The following is a 17,832-nucleotide window of genomic DNA, read 5'->3' as shown; positions in this document are numbered from 1 at the left end:
CATGAGCAAAGACCCACCCCAGCAAATTGGGCCACATCCTTTCCCTCGGGTTCTTGAGTCCCAGAACCCAAACGGCTCTTGAGTCCAGCAATCCACAAATCACCCAAAGTTCAAAAAGTCCAGCCCCAGAGTTCAAAAGTTCATCTGCAGAGTGTTACTCCCCAGTCTGTGCCTGTGTGTGGGGGAAAGAGGTAAAGGGCACCTTACGTGTCCTGAAGCTGACTGCCCCACAGGGCTCTGCTCTGCTCCGCTCCGCTCCGCTGTCTCACGAACGGCTCCGCTCCACCATGACCGGCTCCGCTCTGCACAGCTCGCTGTCTCACGAACAGCTCTGCTCAGCTCACCGTCTCACGAACACTCCGCTGTCTCACGAACGGCTCCGCTCTGCACAGCTCACCTCGCCGTCTCACGAACACTCCGCCAGCCTATCCACGAACAGCACCACTGCACTCTGGTTTTTCTGGCTCCCCACTACTTGACACAGTGCTCAGTGATTTCAGCGCTCAGTGATTTCAGCTCATAGTAGTGGGAGCCTTAGTGCTGGTGCACTATAAGGCCAAAGTGAATTCAGCACAGTACCTGTAGCAAGACTCTTAATAGACCCAAAATTAGCTCTGACATTCCACAGTGAAGAGAGACAGAGGTGCAATTGGTGTTTCAGGCCCTCACAAAAGGGCCCACACCACCAGGTACAAATACCTCTCTCAATTCACAGAGTTTTGGAACCCATGTCCCTTGCTTAGCGAGTGCTACTTAGTTGATGGTAACTCCATCATAACAAAAGGCCAAGTACAGTTCCAAGCACAGTTCCCATAATCAGGGTAATAACAATTTATTCTTCCCGCCCCAATAACAGTGACACTGGGGATCCCACAACAGCCAAAGTGACCATTTGGGCAGCTATGGCCTCATTCTAGGCGGGGTGGGTGTGCCTATGCAAATGAGATCAGCCCCTGAAGTTCTTTTCCACAGCTTGCCACACCTCACCACCAGATGTCAGGGTGGAGCTCATCCTGACTCTGCTTACACTTAAATATATATATAATATATCCTATACTTTGAAACTTTGTCAAAACACATATTTTAATTCTGCAAAGGAGCATAGTATGATCAAAGCGTGCATAGCATATTGCTGTGTAACGAAGAATTGTTACTCATGAATAGAAAGATGCAGAAATGTCAGGAAGAGCACTACTATGGTAACACACTTCTCCGTAATTATTAAGATCTTTACTGCAGTATGTTTTTTTTCCTGACCAGTATAGTTACTGAATTTGGCTTTAAATATATTCAGTCTCCTAATAACTACTGGTGTTGAACATAGCCCAGTAAGCATTTGCCTCATTTACCTAATGGATATAGACATTTTTGTTACAAAAACACCTCCTTACAACATGTAGAATGTTTTTTTTTCCTCAAAGGATAGTGTTGCAAAGAAGAAGGATAAGATTTAAAGTGACTGACAAATTTGAAAATAAAGCCCCTTTTGAGGTGTTTCATTTTTGAAATACAAAGGTTGAGTGCTCAGCCTGTTGTGAAAATCAAGCTCCAGAAAAAGGCATGTCCTGTTTAGCATCCAGTTATCAGTAGTCTTTGTAGGCATATTTATGATTATTAAATACTCTATTGAAAGGGGGAGGAGTGGGTAGCGGAATCTAAGCACAGGATTAGGAAACAAATTCCTGTGTTGTCATTTTGCTGTGAGTCTTGGACAGCTAATTTGGGGCTTGATTCGGCACTCACATAAGTCTGACATCAGATTAACAGTTTTATTCACAAAGAGTAAAACTGAATGCAGGTTAAGTTGAACAAATGAGTGTATCCATGTTCAGTGTTACATGGCACTGCTGGCATAAGTGACCAGCCCCTCCTGCAAAAGTGCTACACCCAATTCTTTCCCCAATGCATTACACTGGAGTGTCAGTGGCTCTCCTGTCTTGTAGTACTTCAGGACGGAGGCATCCATTATCATTTGTTTCAGCATGTCAGATGCTTGCTGTTGGGAAACTGCCCAGTCCCACTATTCCTTGTGAGCTGATGTATGGGTTCTGCTTCCCCAGCCAGCTCCAGACAAATTTTCTGTTGAAGGTCTCTCATTCCCATGAAGTGCTATACCCCTTTCACATCAACTGGCATGTCTGTGACTGCCTTGATCCTGTTGTGATCTACTTTCAGTCCCTCTGCTGGGAGCTGTTGTCCAATGTAGGTCACCTCATGCTGTCTGAGTTGCATTTTTTTCTGGGCTGAGTTGTTCTTGTCCCTGCATTGCTGTAGAAAAGCTTGGAGCTTTCTTTCATGGTCTCCTTCAGATTTTACATCATTGCTCCTTTCACTTACAATGAGGATGATACTTGCAATTATTTTCACTCCATGCAGTCCTTCCAGCACTTTGGTGAGTCTCCTCTGGAACACCTCTGTGTTATACCCATCAGCCTGCACATCTATCTATAGCAACCAAATGGAGTTGCGAAGATTGTCAACATGCCATACTCTTTATCCAGGCTTATGTGCCAAAGCCCATTCCTTACCTAGCAGACTGTAAAGATTCTAGCTTGGTAAAGTTCTGGCAAGATGTCATCAATTGTGAGCATCTTTTCAATGCTTGCTTCAGAAACTTTGAGTCTATGTAGATGCATCACACGTCTAATGGCTTTTTTTTACCAACCACCATGCTGCTTACCCAGGCTGTACTGGTCTCTGTAGCTGGTATGATACCCCTACTCTGCAGACTTTTGAGCTTCTTGTGTACTGGGTTACACAGTGAAACTGGAATTTTACTTTGTAGCAAGCACACAGGTTCCACTGTGGGGTCTACTTCAAGTCACAGCTTTCCTTTGAGGCACCTGTTGTCCATGAAAACAACATCCCCATATGCTTTTAGAATGGTCTCCATTGTCCATGGGACTCCCTCTTTTTGCACTGTACCCTCATCAGATCCCTGGCTTGTTTGGCTGTATTCCCCAAGAGGGGTCTGTGGTGCTTATCCACCACCACAAACTTCAGTTGGTAAAGTCTGTTATTTTTTCAGTTTAGTTACTATGAGGTCACATTTTCCTCTGGGCTAGATTATGCTCTCATTGTACAATATTGGCACGTGCCTGCTTTTTGTCATGTGGCTGAGTCCAATTCAGCCCAAGCAATCTCACTGCAGGAGGCCCAGCTAGCCAGCTGAAATTGCACATTTCCCTATTAACTTTATTGCATGCACGGAAGTTGGTATTGTCCCGGGTTGCTTTCCTGTCCCAGCAATCTGAAGCTGATATGCTCTGGGACTGAAGGAGCATCATGAAGTCATTACTGCTGTCTAACAGGCCATCCCCCTCTTGTACATGACTGACAGGTCCCAGAAAGACTCATTCTCTGCTCTTGCACACTCTGCTAACGTGGTTTAACTTGCCACATTCCTTGCAGCGCTGTCCTAGTGTGGGGCACTTCTCCTTTATCTGGTCATTCTGTCTCCCACAGTAAATACATCTCACTGTGGGTGTGGAAGCCCAGGGTTCCTAGGATTGCTGTGAGGCAGGCAGTGGTGAGCTTGAGTGCTGCAGCCCTTTCTGCTTTGTTCCCCAGGAACGCAAAGTAACAGTTACACTTCCTTGCTGCTCTTGTCCTACTGCATAGCCAGCTCTGTGTGCTGGAGCTCCTCTTTCCCACTGGGTCTGTTGCTTGACTACATTTGTATCCACAAAATCCAGGGCAGCTTCAGGTGGTTCCATGTCTCACGCTGCCAGCTGCTGTAGTGCAGAGAATTTACAGCTTAGACTGCCACCATTCACAGAGTGAAGCAGAATGCAGTTTAAGTTGAACAAGTGAAACTTTAACTAATCTTTGGCACTGCTCTGTCCATGTGGCTGGGTTGCTTCCAGCTTTTCTCCCAGCATTCCCTGTTTCACTGGTGTGCTGTCAAATGTAATCCTTTCGGGGTTGGAACCTTTACATACACTGAACACACCTCTATCCCTTGAGCTAATGGAGTAACTGGTAGCAGTGGTACGTTATCCTCTTTCTGTGGACCAGTGTTGGAGGGGGGGGTGCAGTGGTGCTGGAACATTTTTAATTGTGAGGGTGCTGAAAGCCAGTCCCCTTACCCCTCTCCACCCCCCACAGCTGAGGCTGGCAGCCAGGCGTGTGGGGGGCTGCACCCCTAGTTCCCGCCCCTATGGGGGTTGGAAGTCTTTGCCAGTGGTGTTCATTTGCTGACAGCAGAGGAATGGGAAGATGCAAGAAACTTGGGTTCCATTCTAAGCTCTAGAGGGGAGGCTGCTCTAGTGGGCATAGATTCTTCTGTCTGCTCCTCTCCCAAACTGGATTCCCTCCAACCTGTGCTAGTCCTGTCTCTTCCCAGCCCTAGCTCCTTATCCTGTCCCCGTCTCCAGGTTTCAAATCCCAGTCTTTCTCCTTGCTGTGTAAGTGCTCGTTTCACCCCTGCCCCAGACTCCTTATACCAGTCCCAGTCTTCCTCCCCATCAACTCCCATTCCTTGTCTGCCCTCATGTGCTTGCAATCTGTCTCCCACCCCCTGCAATATTCCCTGTCCCAGTCTTCCTCCATGGACTCCTTGTCCAATGTGTGTCACGCTTAACCCCCTGCTTCCTTTTCCTGGTCTCTTTGATCAGCCAGTCTCAGTTCTCCCTCCTATATCACAGCCCCATGTCAGATCACTCTCCTTTCCCTCCTACTCCACGGATTCAGTCTCTCACTCTCCATGGCTCCTTACCAAATCTCGGTCTCCTAACTACCACTAGCCCCTACTTCCTCTCTTACCTTGCAGTTCCGGTTCTCTCCCTAGGCTTCTTGCCCCAGTCTAGTCCTCTTGCTCTTCCCTGAGGTCCAGGTCTTGTCCCTTCTGCATCTGAATCAGGCAGTTTCTTTCTCTGTGCTATCTGGGCCAAGCAAAAGACAGTGACTTGAGACCACAGGAGAGACAGACTCTTTGGTCATGCATTGGCATGATGATGGTCTCAGCCCAGACCTTAATAGCCTAGAGCAGCAATTTCAAGGAAAATTCTCATCAACCCACAGCTGGAGAATGCCCAGTGTACATGGAATCTTCATAGAATTTAACTTTGATGCTGTAGCAAGTCTCTGAGTATGAGTCATATGTGATCTTTAAAAAAAAGACTTGGATAAATGTCACTGGATTTTCACAGGGATGGCAAAAGGCACATCACTGACAAATGCCAGTGCCCTGCCAAATTACAAGTCTCTGCTCCAAAGCATTAGGGTGCTAGAAAAGGTTACTGGAATGTTTTCACATGGGCAAAACAATGTGTTTTCCCCTAAGCTTTTTGTCTAAATCCACAGAACCATTTTGGCTGAAATTTAAAAAAAAAAAAAAAAAAAATTCCTTTCGGAGTCTGACATCCAGCTCACACAATTTCAGCCCAGCCAGTTTAATTTGGCAAAGTTGTAACCAACTGAAAACAGGGTCTTATAGGAAGTGTCAGGCAACCTTAATAATAGCAGTGCTACCAACCTGCCTAGAATATCTTGTTACTTTCTCCCTCCTCCTTTGACAGGGAACCAGCATTGAAGTTGGACCATAGGGATACATTTTGATACTGATGAAACACACATGCGTCTAAATTCTCACAGCTCACTGAAAAAGTATTGCATATTAACTGGACCAAACTCTGAATAAGTCAGGACACAGTTTGGCCGCTAGAGGTGAGTTGAATGTTTATGTATTATATATACTACATTGAAAACATTACAAAGTATACATTTTGTGGGATTTTAAAACATCTTTTATTACATAGTCTTATTAGGAGTTGTATTTTGACTGAGAAGCTTTTTAATTTGTGCAGTACTGACAAAAGTGACGTATATAATCCAATTGAGAAATAATGATATTTATAATCTATTTTAAGTTTAGTTAATGTTTTGTTGGCAAAACTAGATAGTGTTCCAGAATGGAACACAAAGTGACATGGATTCCTTTGAGTGAAAGCATGACTTAATTGTGTAAATACTTAATTGTGCAAAATTTGTAAGAAAGGAAGACAATGTTAAACTTATGCGGTACATAAGTAAATACTTGCCTGTAGTGGTGGTCAGCTCAATATCCATAAAACCCAAGCCTGGATCCACAAAGGGGGTCATAAGTGTTTGACATTCTGGGGTACAATTCAGACCAGTGAAGGGTTGTCACCCTTGTCCTGCAACCTGGGGTGCTTCGCTATCCTTTGCTGCTGTAGCTCCCAACCTGGGCCCCTCACAAACAGCCAAACCGCATGCACATTACATCCTGAGTGTCTGTGCATAGCTGCAGCCAGCCAACACACTCAAGTCTCACTCTGGCTTCCAACAGCCTTGGTTACCACTTGCAAGGTGATCCCAATGCAATCCCGGTTCCGAATTTTCCCCCAAATGTGTATTCTGCACTGTCCAGCCCTCTCCTGGGCATTTCAGATATTTTTAGGTCCATTGGCCCTGTTAGGGAACAATATCCAATGGTTTGTGACTTTAAATGTTGTTAACCAAATAATTCATAATACTGGATTAGTTTTGATTAAAGAATAAAACAAGTTTATTTAACTGTAAAGAGAGGTTTTGAGTACAAGTATAATGCATTAAAGTCAGAGCTGATTAGAAGAGAAATAAAGATAAAACATTGCCTAGTAATAGAACTTGGTTCAAAGTGAAATTCCTTACCATATATTCCCAGTAACATTGCTGACCAAATTCTCAGGCCAAGATTTGCTTCCAGCTTCCAAAGCTATTTCTTTTGTCATCTGAGCTGAAAGAGAGGTGGATAGGGAGAGGTACCTTGGGGTGCTTTTGCCCCTCACTTTATAGAGTGCTGGGTTGCTGCAGCACCCCCTGGCTTGAAATGGTTTCCATTATAGACAGTCTTTACAGTTTGATTCAATAGCTCTCAGCACCCCCACTGTAAAAATTGTTCCAGCACCCCGGTGCACTTTATGAACTAATAATTACATACATAGACAGGAATTCTCTTCCAGCCCGAGACCATTACCTCCTTGGGGTTTGTACAGCATCTAGTATATTGTAGACACTGTTGGCAGCATTTCATAATCTGTCCCTGAAATGCAACAGCCTTTGCAATGTTGATTAACTGTGCAGCCAGGTAACAGATACATGATAAGGGAGAGAAGGATTGTGTAGCTTCCTATATGTTACTTCTGAAATTTTACATCAAACCCTGGGCCTGCTCTGTCCAACTATGGCAGCTACCAAACTCTGCCCTCCTTACCCATAGGACAGACTCTGACTCCATTTTCTGGGTCTTCAGGGTCGAAATTAATGGACAATTCCTACCTAACTCTTCATCAGCAGGATTCAGGAAGCTGTGCTTTATGGCTAATGATCAGTAAAGCATTAACTGCATCCTCAGTAACCTTCATTCTTGGTTGATCATTCTGAAGTCGACCTGGCAGCTGAGCAAGGGATGGGGGCCATTGAGTCAGCATTCCTGCTTCTAGGAGAAATGCCTTATTGGTGGGGGTAGAGAACTGATTTCATCTCACTCCAATCCAGCAGCTGCCCTAGCCTAGATCTTTTTTGCTGGGAAAAGAAGCATTGCTACAGCCTCTTTTCCTGTCTCTTCCCCCTCCCCCATCCTCTGAACCTAGAATCATAGGATTGGAAGGGATCTCGAGAGGTCATCTAGTCCAGTCCTCTGCACTCATTGCAGGACTAGGTATTGTCTAGACCATCCCTGGCAAGTGTTTGTCTTACTTGCTCTTAAAAATATCCAGTGATGGAGATTCCACAACCTCCCTAGGCAATTTATTCCAGTGCTTAACCACTCTGACGGTTAGAAGCTTTTCCCTCCATGTCTAACCCTCCCTTTCTGCAATTTGAGCCCATTGCTTCTTTTTCTATCCTCAGAAGTTAGACATTTTTTATCCCTCCTTCTTGTAACAATCTTTTATGTACTCAAAAGCAGTTATCATGTGCCTTCTCAGTCTTCTATTTTCCAGAGTAAACAAATGCAATTTTTTCAATCTTCCCTCGTAGGTCATGTTTTCTAGACCTTTAATTATTTTTGTTGATCTTTTCTGGACTTTCTTCAATTCGTCCACATCTTTCCTGAAATGTGGCACCTAGAACTGGACACGATACTCCAGTTGAGGCCTAATCAGCAAGGAGTAGAGCAGAAGAATTACTTCTTGTGTCTTGCTTACAACACTCCTGCTAATACATCCCAGAATGATGTTCGCTTTTTTTGCTGAAGTGTTATACTGTTGATTCCTATTTAGCTTATGGTCCCCTATAACTCCCGGATCTCTTTCCTCAGTCCTCCTTCCTAGCCAGTCATTTCCCATTTTGTATGTACTGTATCAACATATTTTGTTGTGCTGGAGTTGGTTTTCTTTGTACTGTTGCTGATGAAACAGTGGGCTCCCTTTTCTATGCTACCAGCAGGTGGCGGAACTGTCTTCTTGTAGTTGGGAAGTAGAAGGTCCCAAAATACATTGAGCATTTTTAGAAGTAATTAAAGAAAATGAAGTCCAAACATATCTACTTCCCTTGATCTTCATTAATATCAGCCATATTGCATTCAAGTACAGTCATGCTTTCAAACACTTAAAAGAAATGCTCAGTTAATCAGGGACATATATAGACAATGAGTGTTAAAATGGGTGATACAGTAGATATTTTGTATCTGTTTAGGAGTGGGAAGACTTGGGCTGAAATGTGTTGGCCGTAAAAGAAATATACTAAAAGATCAAGAAATTACTCAGATTGCACTTCAGAGCATCCAAAGCCCTGAATTTGTGGAGGTCTAGGCAGTGCTAATGCTTCTAATGCTTTCTGTGGAAGCTAATGATTTTGTATTATATATTCAGAAAGGTGGCAACCCTACCTAGCAGCACATTCTTATCTGTTTTCTTCACAAGAATAGAGAGCATGATTAATGTAGCTTGATTCAGATGCACAAGCTGTTTATTATGTTTCAAACATGCAAACTATTTGTGGGTGGCATACTTTCTCTTATTGTGCTTTTGTATCTGGAATCATTTGCCATTTGATTTGAACTTCAATTTAGTCAGCGCAGCATTTCAATTTAGAGGAAAATTGGACACTCTTATAAAATAACTTTGCAGCAGGATTATAGATATATGGAAATGTATATAATTTATATTCTTCTTGTTATGCAACAAATTGTAGAGTAGCGTTTTGACTTTGTCCCTCAGAATTGTTCAGGATCACTTTAAAAAAAAAAAGACTCAATTTTTTTCAAAAATATTAAGGAAGGTATTCTGTGGATAATGTGTGGCTTACAGGGATGGCATTTTGAAAGAGGCTTTTGTATATTTGCTCTCATGAAAGCAAATATACAAGTGACATGAAATTCTAAGTAAAGAGAGAAATTTCCCCTTAACTAGTGGATGGAAAGTGACCTCAGGTGAGTTAAAAATGGAGTGTCAGCTGTAATTTTGAATTTTCTTGGCTTTGAATTTTATTGTAACACCTTTCCTGAGTTCAGGTATAAGGTATGGAGACAGCTGCATGAGGTGCTACATGCATGTGGTACCAAAACCACCTTGGGACTGCTGCGATTCCTCTCCTGAGCCTTTTTTCTCCTTCTGTGGACAATATATCCACCAGGCTAATTGACTTCAGAAGCATTTATTTGTCCCTTTTGTGTAACTGTTAATTTCTTCTCAAACATGCTCCACGTGAATCTTCTGTGTAGTGCCCTTTACGTGATAAGGGTGTGTGTGAGATGAGTGCAGTGGTTTGCCTGCTAAGCTGAGGGTGTAAAAATGTGAGGGGGGAGGGCAGAATGATGATGATTTATAATCTCTTTTAGATGCTACTACAAATATTCAAATCAAAGCAGAAAGGAAAAATCACTCACCTGAAACAATGCTTATGTAAGGTGTGGTTCTACTTCTATCAGCATGCAGCTTTTGTAGCAGAGGGGCTTGTATTTAAACCTTGAATCCAAATTCACCTAACTGTGCTTGGTGGTTTGGAATCCAAACCAACTTTTGGATCTACAATTCACTTTTGGGACCCCTACATCTACAAAGGGCCAAACCATCCCATCTTCTAGTAGGACACCCTGAACTTTTTAATTGGTGGGGAGGGGGCCAGACACTCATTTGAAGGGCATATGTACACTTCAAACTTAAGTCCACATCCAGCCGCCATAGTAATCAAATCGATAGTGCATGTCCACATCACACTCCTTGTGTCAGTGGATTGTGTTCTCACTAGCAACACTTGCATCGATGCTGACAGCAGTGCACCATGAGTCGCTATCCGACAGTGCTACTCACTGCAGAGGTTTTGTGAAGGGCTTGCAATGCCTCATGGGACCAAAACATTTTCTCAGGGGAGGCTTAGAATGTGGCTTCAACGTCCCATGATGCAGTTTTCACCCCCCTCCCTTGATCTCAACTGCAAACCGTAATATTTCGTGCCTTTTTTCAAAAAGGCTGGCATAGCCACATGTACGCCATCTCCTGAGAAGCATGGATCCTACTCTTGTTGTGAGCATTACAAACACCATTTGCCTTACGCTGCAGTATTTCCAGAGGCAGCAGAGGAGCATCGTATGCGCACCTTTCATTGCTAGTACCCTCCCCTGACATGGAGTGGAAGGGATATAGCTCTCCCCCGCCCCCCACCTCCTGGAACATTTGGGAGAGGGGGAATACAATGATGCAGGAATGCTGTTCTGCACGAACTGCTGAGGAAGTCTAGCTTCAAGGTGTTTCTCCTGAATGTCTACCAGTTGCCCCAACGTGTCTGTCTCTTCTTTTAGAATCCCCAACATTTCCTGCTGCGTGCCACGCTCATGCTCCTGGTCTTCTCTCTTGCTTGCAATGTCCATGTCCGATTTTTCAGAGAGAGAAATCCTCCACGTCCTCTGCTTGGTGTCCACTGTCCCAGAGGCATTCATAAACATGTTATCAAATGTTCTTTTTTGCATTCTTCTAATGTGGGACAGCCTTTCCTCTGGTGTGGAGGATGAGCTGAAGGCCATACTTTCAGTTGTAAGATATGGAAAACACAAAGCAATCATTGTCCGTGCATAACCAGGGTCTAGTGCACAGCTGATATATAAAAATCACTCCCCTTATTCCACTGAAGTAAAAGATAGAACATTTTCATTTACACAAGGCAGTCATTGACCTGGCTTGCTCTTCCAGGCATGGTGAATGTGGTCTGGGGACAGAGGTGCTGGATTCTCTGCAGCTTTGGGTGGGCAACCCGTGATAGGAGCACAAGTTTAATGGCCCCCGGCCCTTTGTTACATGGATGTTGTGTGGCAATCAGGAACCACTGTTGACTCTCCCAAACTGCAAGCCTTGGCAGAGGCAGTGCAGGAGGTCGGTTTATGGTGGCGAGAGTGCACAAGCAAATTTCCCTTCCGCCAGAACCCCTTCCCCCATTTCTCTGTTGCTAGCTTTGGGCCAAGGCTTGCAGCTTCTAAGCTCAATGACGATCCCTGCCACCCCCACTACCGACATGTCTGGGAAACCCGTGAAGGAGCAGAAAAGCACAGTGGAGGTGGAATCACATGCACTACTGTTTGCAGTCCAAGAAATTGAAATGAAAATGGCTGCCGTATCCCCTGGGTTGACCCTATGTGATATCAGCCTTCTGAGGGTAACAGAGGTGGGAAGAGAACTGATGCTGCAAACATCCAGGTAAGAACTCGATCCTTATGCTATGTACTGCAGTGATGCCAGCAGAACTAGAGTCATAGAGTGGCTGGCTCCCTTTATAGGAGATGATATGATGGGATAGCCTAATTTTGGCAATTAATTGATCTTCAACTACTAGCAGTAGATATGCCCAATGGCTTGTGATGGGATGTTAGATGGGGTGGGATGTGAGTTACTATAGAGAATTCTTTCCTGGGTGTCTGGCTGGTGTCTGGCTGGTGAGTCTTGCCCACATGCTCAGGGTTTAGCTGATCGCCATATTTGGGGTTGGGAAGGAATTTTCCGCCAGGGCAGATTGGCAGAGGCCCTGGCGGGGGGGGGGGGGGCGGGGTTCGCCTTCCTCTGCAGCGTGGGGCATGGGTCACTTGCTGGAGGAGTCTCTGCACCTGTTTACAGCTCTGTTTGCTGGCTCCTGTGCAACTGCAGCAATCTGTCTAGTACTGGAGTGGCGAGGGAAAATGTCCTGCTGTGGAAGAAATAAGGCAGTCCTCCCCAGAAACCTTCTGCACTGGATTGTGAAACTTTCCTGGAGATATCCCCCACGATATTTTGGAATTGAATACTCACCAGAGGTGCCTTCCCTGGCATCATGCTCAGCCATATGCTGTTCTGTGACTGGCTGGACTTGGACTGCTCCGGGGCTTCAAACAGCTCCTGGCTCTCCAGGAGAATGGATCCCTTGCACACCTGTATCCCATTCTCCTCTTCCTCATTCAAGACCACCACCTCAGTGTTGCCTGCAGTGGGTCAGGACTCCGACTTCTCAGAGGTATCTATGCTGGTCTTGGGGGTCATTGTGGTGTCTCCGCTGAGAACTGCATGCAGCTCATTGTAGAAGTGGCATGTCAGTGGTGCAGAACCAGAGTGACTGTTCGCATTTCTTGTCTTCTGGTACACCTGCCGAAGCTCTTTCATTTTCATGTGGCACTGCTGTGTGTCCCTGGTGTAGCCCTTGTCACCCGTGCCCTGTGCAATCTTTTAGCAGATGTCTACATTTCTATGGCTGTACTGGAGCTGTGCCTGCACAGACTTTCCTTCCCACAGACCAATAAGATCTAGCACTCCCTGTGTACTCTAGACTGGAGCGTGTTTGGGATGTTGGTTGCCATGATCAGCTGTGCTGGCAAGCTCTCCACGCTGATGAAAAAGAAAATTGGGAATTCAAAAGTTCCTGGTGCTTTAACAGGGGAGGGTCTGTTTCCTGTGTACCTGGCCACTGAGCAGAGACGATGAAAACATTCACCCAGAGTGGTCACAGTGGAGTATTGTGGGATACCACCTGGAGGCCATTAAAGTTGACCTAAGCAATGCACTGTCTTCGCTGCTTTGTCCTTGACCTAATAATGTGGATTTAAGTGCTATGGCTCTCATGCAGGTGGAGTAATTAAGCCAAAGTGGCAGGAAAGTTACGTCTGTAGAATGGTCCTGGTAATGGAGACACAGACATTTATAAGGCAGCCTATGTCAACCTAACTCTGCAGTGTAGACCAGGCTTAAGTGACTCAAGCCCATTTTGAACTTGCATGCTGGTATATATGGATTATAGCATTCTGTGCCTTGAGCTTTGTAAATATTCCTGGTTTGTGAAACATCTAGGTGAAGACATTGATTAGAACCAAAGGATGTTGAACTGAAATGCTAATGATGCTGAATGATTAAAATTAGGTTATATTAAAATTTGTTTTGACTTTGCGCTTTCTGAATTAATCAAGCTTGTCATGCTGCTGGTTGTGTACTTTTTCATTAGCAGGATGTCTGTATGAATCTGATAGGAATGAATATATTTTCCAGAGTTTACTACTGGTCAATCCATGATATTCTCACTATAATAACTAAATTATTGTCACAGTACATAAAGAAGGAAGTGAGTGATGAAAAATGTCACTTTCTTTATGCCATGCAAAACTTGTATTTAATTTATATACATGAAAACTAATTACAATTAGCAAATTTAAAGTAATATAGGTTTGCTTCCTAATTAGCCAAAAGGATTGTGAAATGTATTCTGCCACATAGCAACTTAGAAGCCTGCGAAGTATATTGCAGGAATCTGTGGAAGGCAGCAAGATATACTGGACTGATGACTAATAGACTCCAGGCTGTCATATATCCCTGAAGAATATTTTAAATCATTTCCCCACATCCCTTCAACAAGGAGAATGTTGACAGCCTCTCTGTAAACCTGGGCTCATGAGCTCCCTGCACATGAAAGGCTAAAAGGGCAGTGTCATAAATGAGCTGCATCAACACAGTGTGTGTGTTGAAGTGTTTAAGGGACACAAGTGTGCAGTTAGAACAAAGATCTGGCTGTGGTTTCACTACCTAGATAATTCATGTCTATGAAAAACAAATCCTTTCATTAGTGGTGTTAGTTGTACAGATGTGGCTTCTATGATCCTTTTTAGATGAGCTTTAAATAAGTCAACGGGATCACTTAGAAGGCCTAAAAAGAGATTCAAGGCTTCTAAATAAGTGTCTTTAGGAGAACTTCTTACTAGTCTGTAGCAGGGCATTTATGCATAGTTAATATAGTAAGACTTTAGGGCTTGCTTCAGCTCTTGGAAGTGGAGTGCTCAGAGTCTGGATCCAGATGAAGAGTTGAATGTTCTTAATGTTCAGGGGATGATTGGATTAAAGATTTTCATTTAGGCCATTAAATAGTACAAGTAGTAACTAGCATTCCTATTTTACAGCTGCAAAAACTGACCTGCAGGGCCAAATTCTGCTCTGTTGCTCTGGAATTATAGAGGTGTAATTGTGCAAAATCTGTCTTATAGAATTACTGATGCAAGGCCACGTAGCAAGGCAGTGCCAGATCCAAAAGTGAAATATTTGGAGTACCTGAATTCTAATCCCATGCTATTTCTCTAGTACAATATATTGAGTCCTAACCTTGCAAATACTTGCAGCTGAACATAGTGCTTATGCAACTCACACACCTTTTGTGTACAGTGTTCTGACCCATCTAGTGGCACCGAGACCACTTCAGGTTAAAATGACTCTGCTCTATAGCCTTAGCTAAGACAAAGTTGGCTTTTAGCTCATGCTGTAGAGGCTCATGCACTAAGCTCCAGAGGTCTCCTTGTTTGATCCCGCCCACTGACGACCGTGGTCTGTCAGTGTTACATGGGGGTGAAAGTAAATGGAGTGACTTACCGGTACGCTGGGGCCAGGTCTGGCCCCCGGAAGGGGCGGGGCCTAGGGCAGAAGGGGCGGGACTGTGGGGGTTAGAGCAGCCCGCCCTGTAAGGTAAGTGCCCCACCCCTCCTTCTCCTCCACCTCCTGCCCCCCACCCCCACCGGGGTAGCAGCAGCAGCCCGGGGCTCCGGGGGCTATTTAAAGGGCCCGGGACTCCCTTGCTTCTACTGCCCCGGTCCTTTAATTAGCTGCCAGGGCCCTGGGAAAGCAGCGGGGCTCCAGCAGCTATTTAAAGGACCGGGGCAATAGAAGCAGGGAAGCCGCAGACCCTTTAAATTGCCCCCGGGGAAGCCGGGCTTCCCCAGTACAGTGCACCGGCTCTTGCTGGTACGCTGTACTGGCTTATTTTCACCTCTGGTGTTACAGTTAGTGCTGAAAGTAATCTCACTAAAATGAAATCCCAGATGTGGCTGCAAGGTAAAGTACTTGACAAGATGGGTGGAAGCTGGATTTTAGTGTCTGGAGGGAAGAGGGACTAGGCTGGGTCAATTTTGATATGAAGAGGAATGACTGTAAATTAGAAAAAAGGTGTAGATACATTTTCTTGGGCTTACATTAGTTACTACTGTCCAACATGTGTGATATCTGTTTATTGCTCTTCCTATCCAAATAGTAGATTCAGAGCAAATGAAGACCCATGCAACTGGAAAAAGTAGCATTGTATTCCTGTACATTGCAGGTCTTTCCCCTTGTATACAGTATCCTTTTTCAAAATGTATTATAAACAGTAACACATCATATGAACAGCAACACACTTGCTTCTCATTCCCTCTTCTCCGTCACGCAATATGCAGAGGTCTAACCATCCTGCTGAAAGTTATTTCCTCCCCAAAAGCATATGATTGATTTAAAAATAAAAGGGGGAAAAAACTTTGTGTGGTGGTTTAACCTCAATGCCTATGAAAAATGGAAACCTCCTAGTTAGAACTTTTGGGTGGATACATTTCCATCATAGTGGGATAAAGCACTGTACTGGGACTCAGGAGAACTATTTTGTATTCTCAGCTGTGCCAGTGGCCTGCTGGTGAACTTGAGCAAATCACTTCACCTTGCTGTGTCTCCTTTATCCCCATTTTACAGAAGGGAGAAAAGATACTGACCTCCTTTATAAAGTACATGTTTTTGTAATAATTATTATTACATTATATAATGACTGCTTCATATAAGGTGAATTGAGGTTTTTGTTGCACCTAAGAGTTTGTTTCTTCAAATACAAGGGTCAGGGGAGTTCTTTTCTAGTAACCGAGGGCAGAATTTGGCTGTAAAAGCTAAAAGGATCTTCCATATGCAAATACCCAACTACCTCCAATTGCAGATTTCTTGTAGTGAGGTTTTTTTTTATATGCAGATCTTGTGTAAGTATTAAATGTTCATTATGAGTCAGCTGTTTTTTGTAGTGGCCATATGTCAAGGTTCCTTCCCCACTCTGAACTCTAGGGTACAGATGTGGGGACCTGCATGAAAAACCCCCTAAGCTTATTTTTACCAGCTTAGGTTAAAACTTCCCCAAGGTACAAACTATTTTTTTCTTTTGTCCCTGGACTTTATTGCTGCCACCACCAAGTGTCTAACAAATATAACCAGGAAAGAGCCCACTTGGAAATGTCTTTCCCTCCAAAATCTCCCCAAGCCCTACACCCCCTTTCCTGGGGAAGGCTTGATAAAAATCCTCACCAATTTGCATAGGTGAACACAGACCCAAACCCTTGGATCTTAAGAACAATGAAAAAGCAATCAGGTTCTTAAAAGAAGAATTTTAATTGAAGAAAAAGTAAAAAAATTACCTCTGTAAAATCAGGATGGTAAATACCTTACAGGGTAATCGGATTCAAAACATAGAGAATCCCTCTAGGCAAAACCTTAAGTTACAAAAAGACACAAAAACAGGAATATACATTCCATCCAACACACTTATTTTATCAGCCATTTAAACAAAACAGAATCTAACGCGTATCTAACTAGATTGCTTATTAACCCTTTACAGGAGTTCTGACCTGCATTCCTGCTCTGGTCCCGGCAAAAGCACTACCCACACCCACCCACACACACACACACCCCTTTGTTTTTTCCCCCGCTCCAGCTTTGAAAGTATCTTGTCTCCTCATTGGTCATTTTGGTCAGGTGCCAGTGAGGTTATCTTTAGCTTCTTAACCTTTTACAGGTGAAAGCGTTTTTCCTCTGGCCAGGAGGGATTTAAAGCTGGTTAGCCTTCCCTTTATATTTAAGACACCATATAATAGCACAAGTAACCATATTGCATTACAGTAACTGTGAATACTCATCTCCTTGAAGTTACACACTGCTTTAGGGTTTTACTAGATCAGGACTCTAAACATGTTTACATGTTGGACCTACTAGTTTACATACATAAGCACCTGCCTGAATGGGTGTGCAAGTGCAGTGAACGGCTGATCTTATGAGATCTTTGTCCCCTCCCAGTGGAGGATGGTTAACACTTTCTAGGAGGCATTCTGCACTTTTGCAGTAATGGAACCTAACTGCACACATGATACATAGGTGCTATGATGGTAGGGGCCATCGAAGAATGGCAGAAGTTAGTTAATATTGTGATCTCTGAAAACTTTTGCCTCTGCCCTATGTAAAATCGGGGGGCGGGGGGGGAAGGGAGGATGGATCTTTTTACTGGAAAACTAATAGCAGGTAAAGGGAATTTAGAATATTTTAAAAAAGATTTAACTCTAGTTTCACCTTTTTAAACACCTCAGTCCATGTGAGGAGTTGCCATTGATACTTGCGGAGTTCTGCACATTTGGTCAAAAGTAGTACGTGACCCTTAATGAATAAATTATAACAAATGCATCTTTAATCAAAATACAGGTGGTGACAAAGTATCAATTTGTTTGAGAGGAAGAGTAATTTCAATCTTACAAAATAGTGCTAGCAAGACTTCTACAGACAAGTCTTGTTTGTCAGAAAAGTGACCTCTGGCATGGCAGTTTTCTTGTGAAGGATGGGGAGCTCA

At 43.9% G+C, this 17,832-nt stretch overlaps 1 protein-coding gene across 3 annotated transcripts in view; it reads left to right on the top strand.

Moving 5' to 3' along the window:
* Window positions 1–17,832, top strand: part of MARCHF1 (membrane associated ring-CH-type finger 1) — a 462,352-nt gene that overhangs the window by 83,345 nt on the left and 361,175 nt on the right. The window contains exon 2 of one of the 3 annotated variants that reach the window (XM_043545930.1): window positions 5,520–5,667. The exons of 1 other annotated variant lie outside the window; for it this stretch is intronic. The gene's annotated coding sequence lies outside the window, so the exon portion shown is untranslated. Of the gene's footprint in view, window positions 1–5,015; window positions 5,668–17,832 lie in introns of those variants that run through there. One more of the 3 variants, XM_037897484.2, reaches the window with a different exon arrangement.

Source organism: Chelonia mydas, chromosome 4 (genome assembly GCF_015237465.2).
Source record: "Chelonia mydas isolate rCheMyd1 chromosome 4, rCheMyd1.pri.v2, whole genome shotgun sequence".
In the NCBI taxonomy this organism is placed as follows: domain Eukaryota; kingdom Metazoa; phylum Chordata; order Testudines; family Cheloniidae; genus Chelonia; species Chelonia mydas.
Note: the sequence above shows the minus strand (reverse complement) of the source record. Positions and strands in the feature narration are given on the sequence as shown.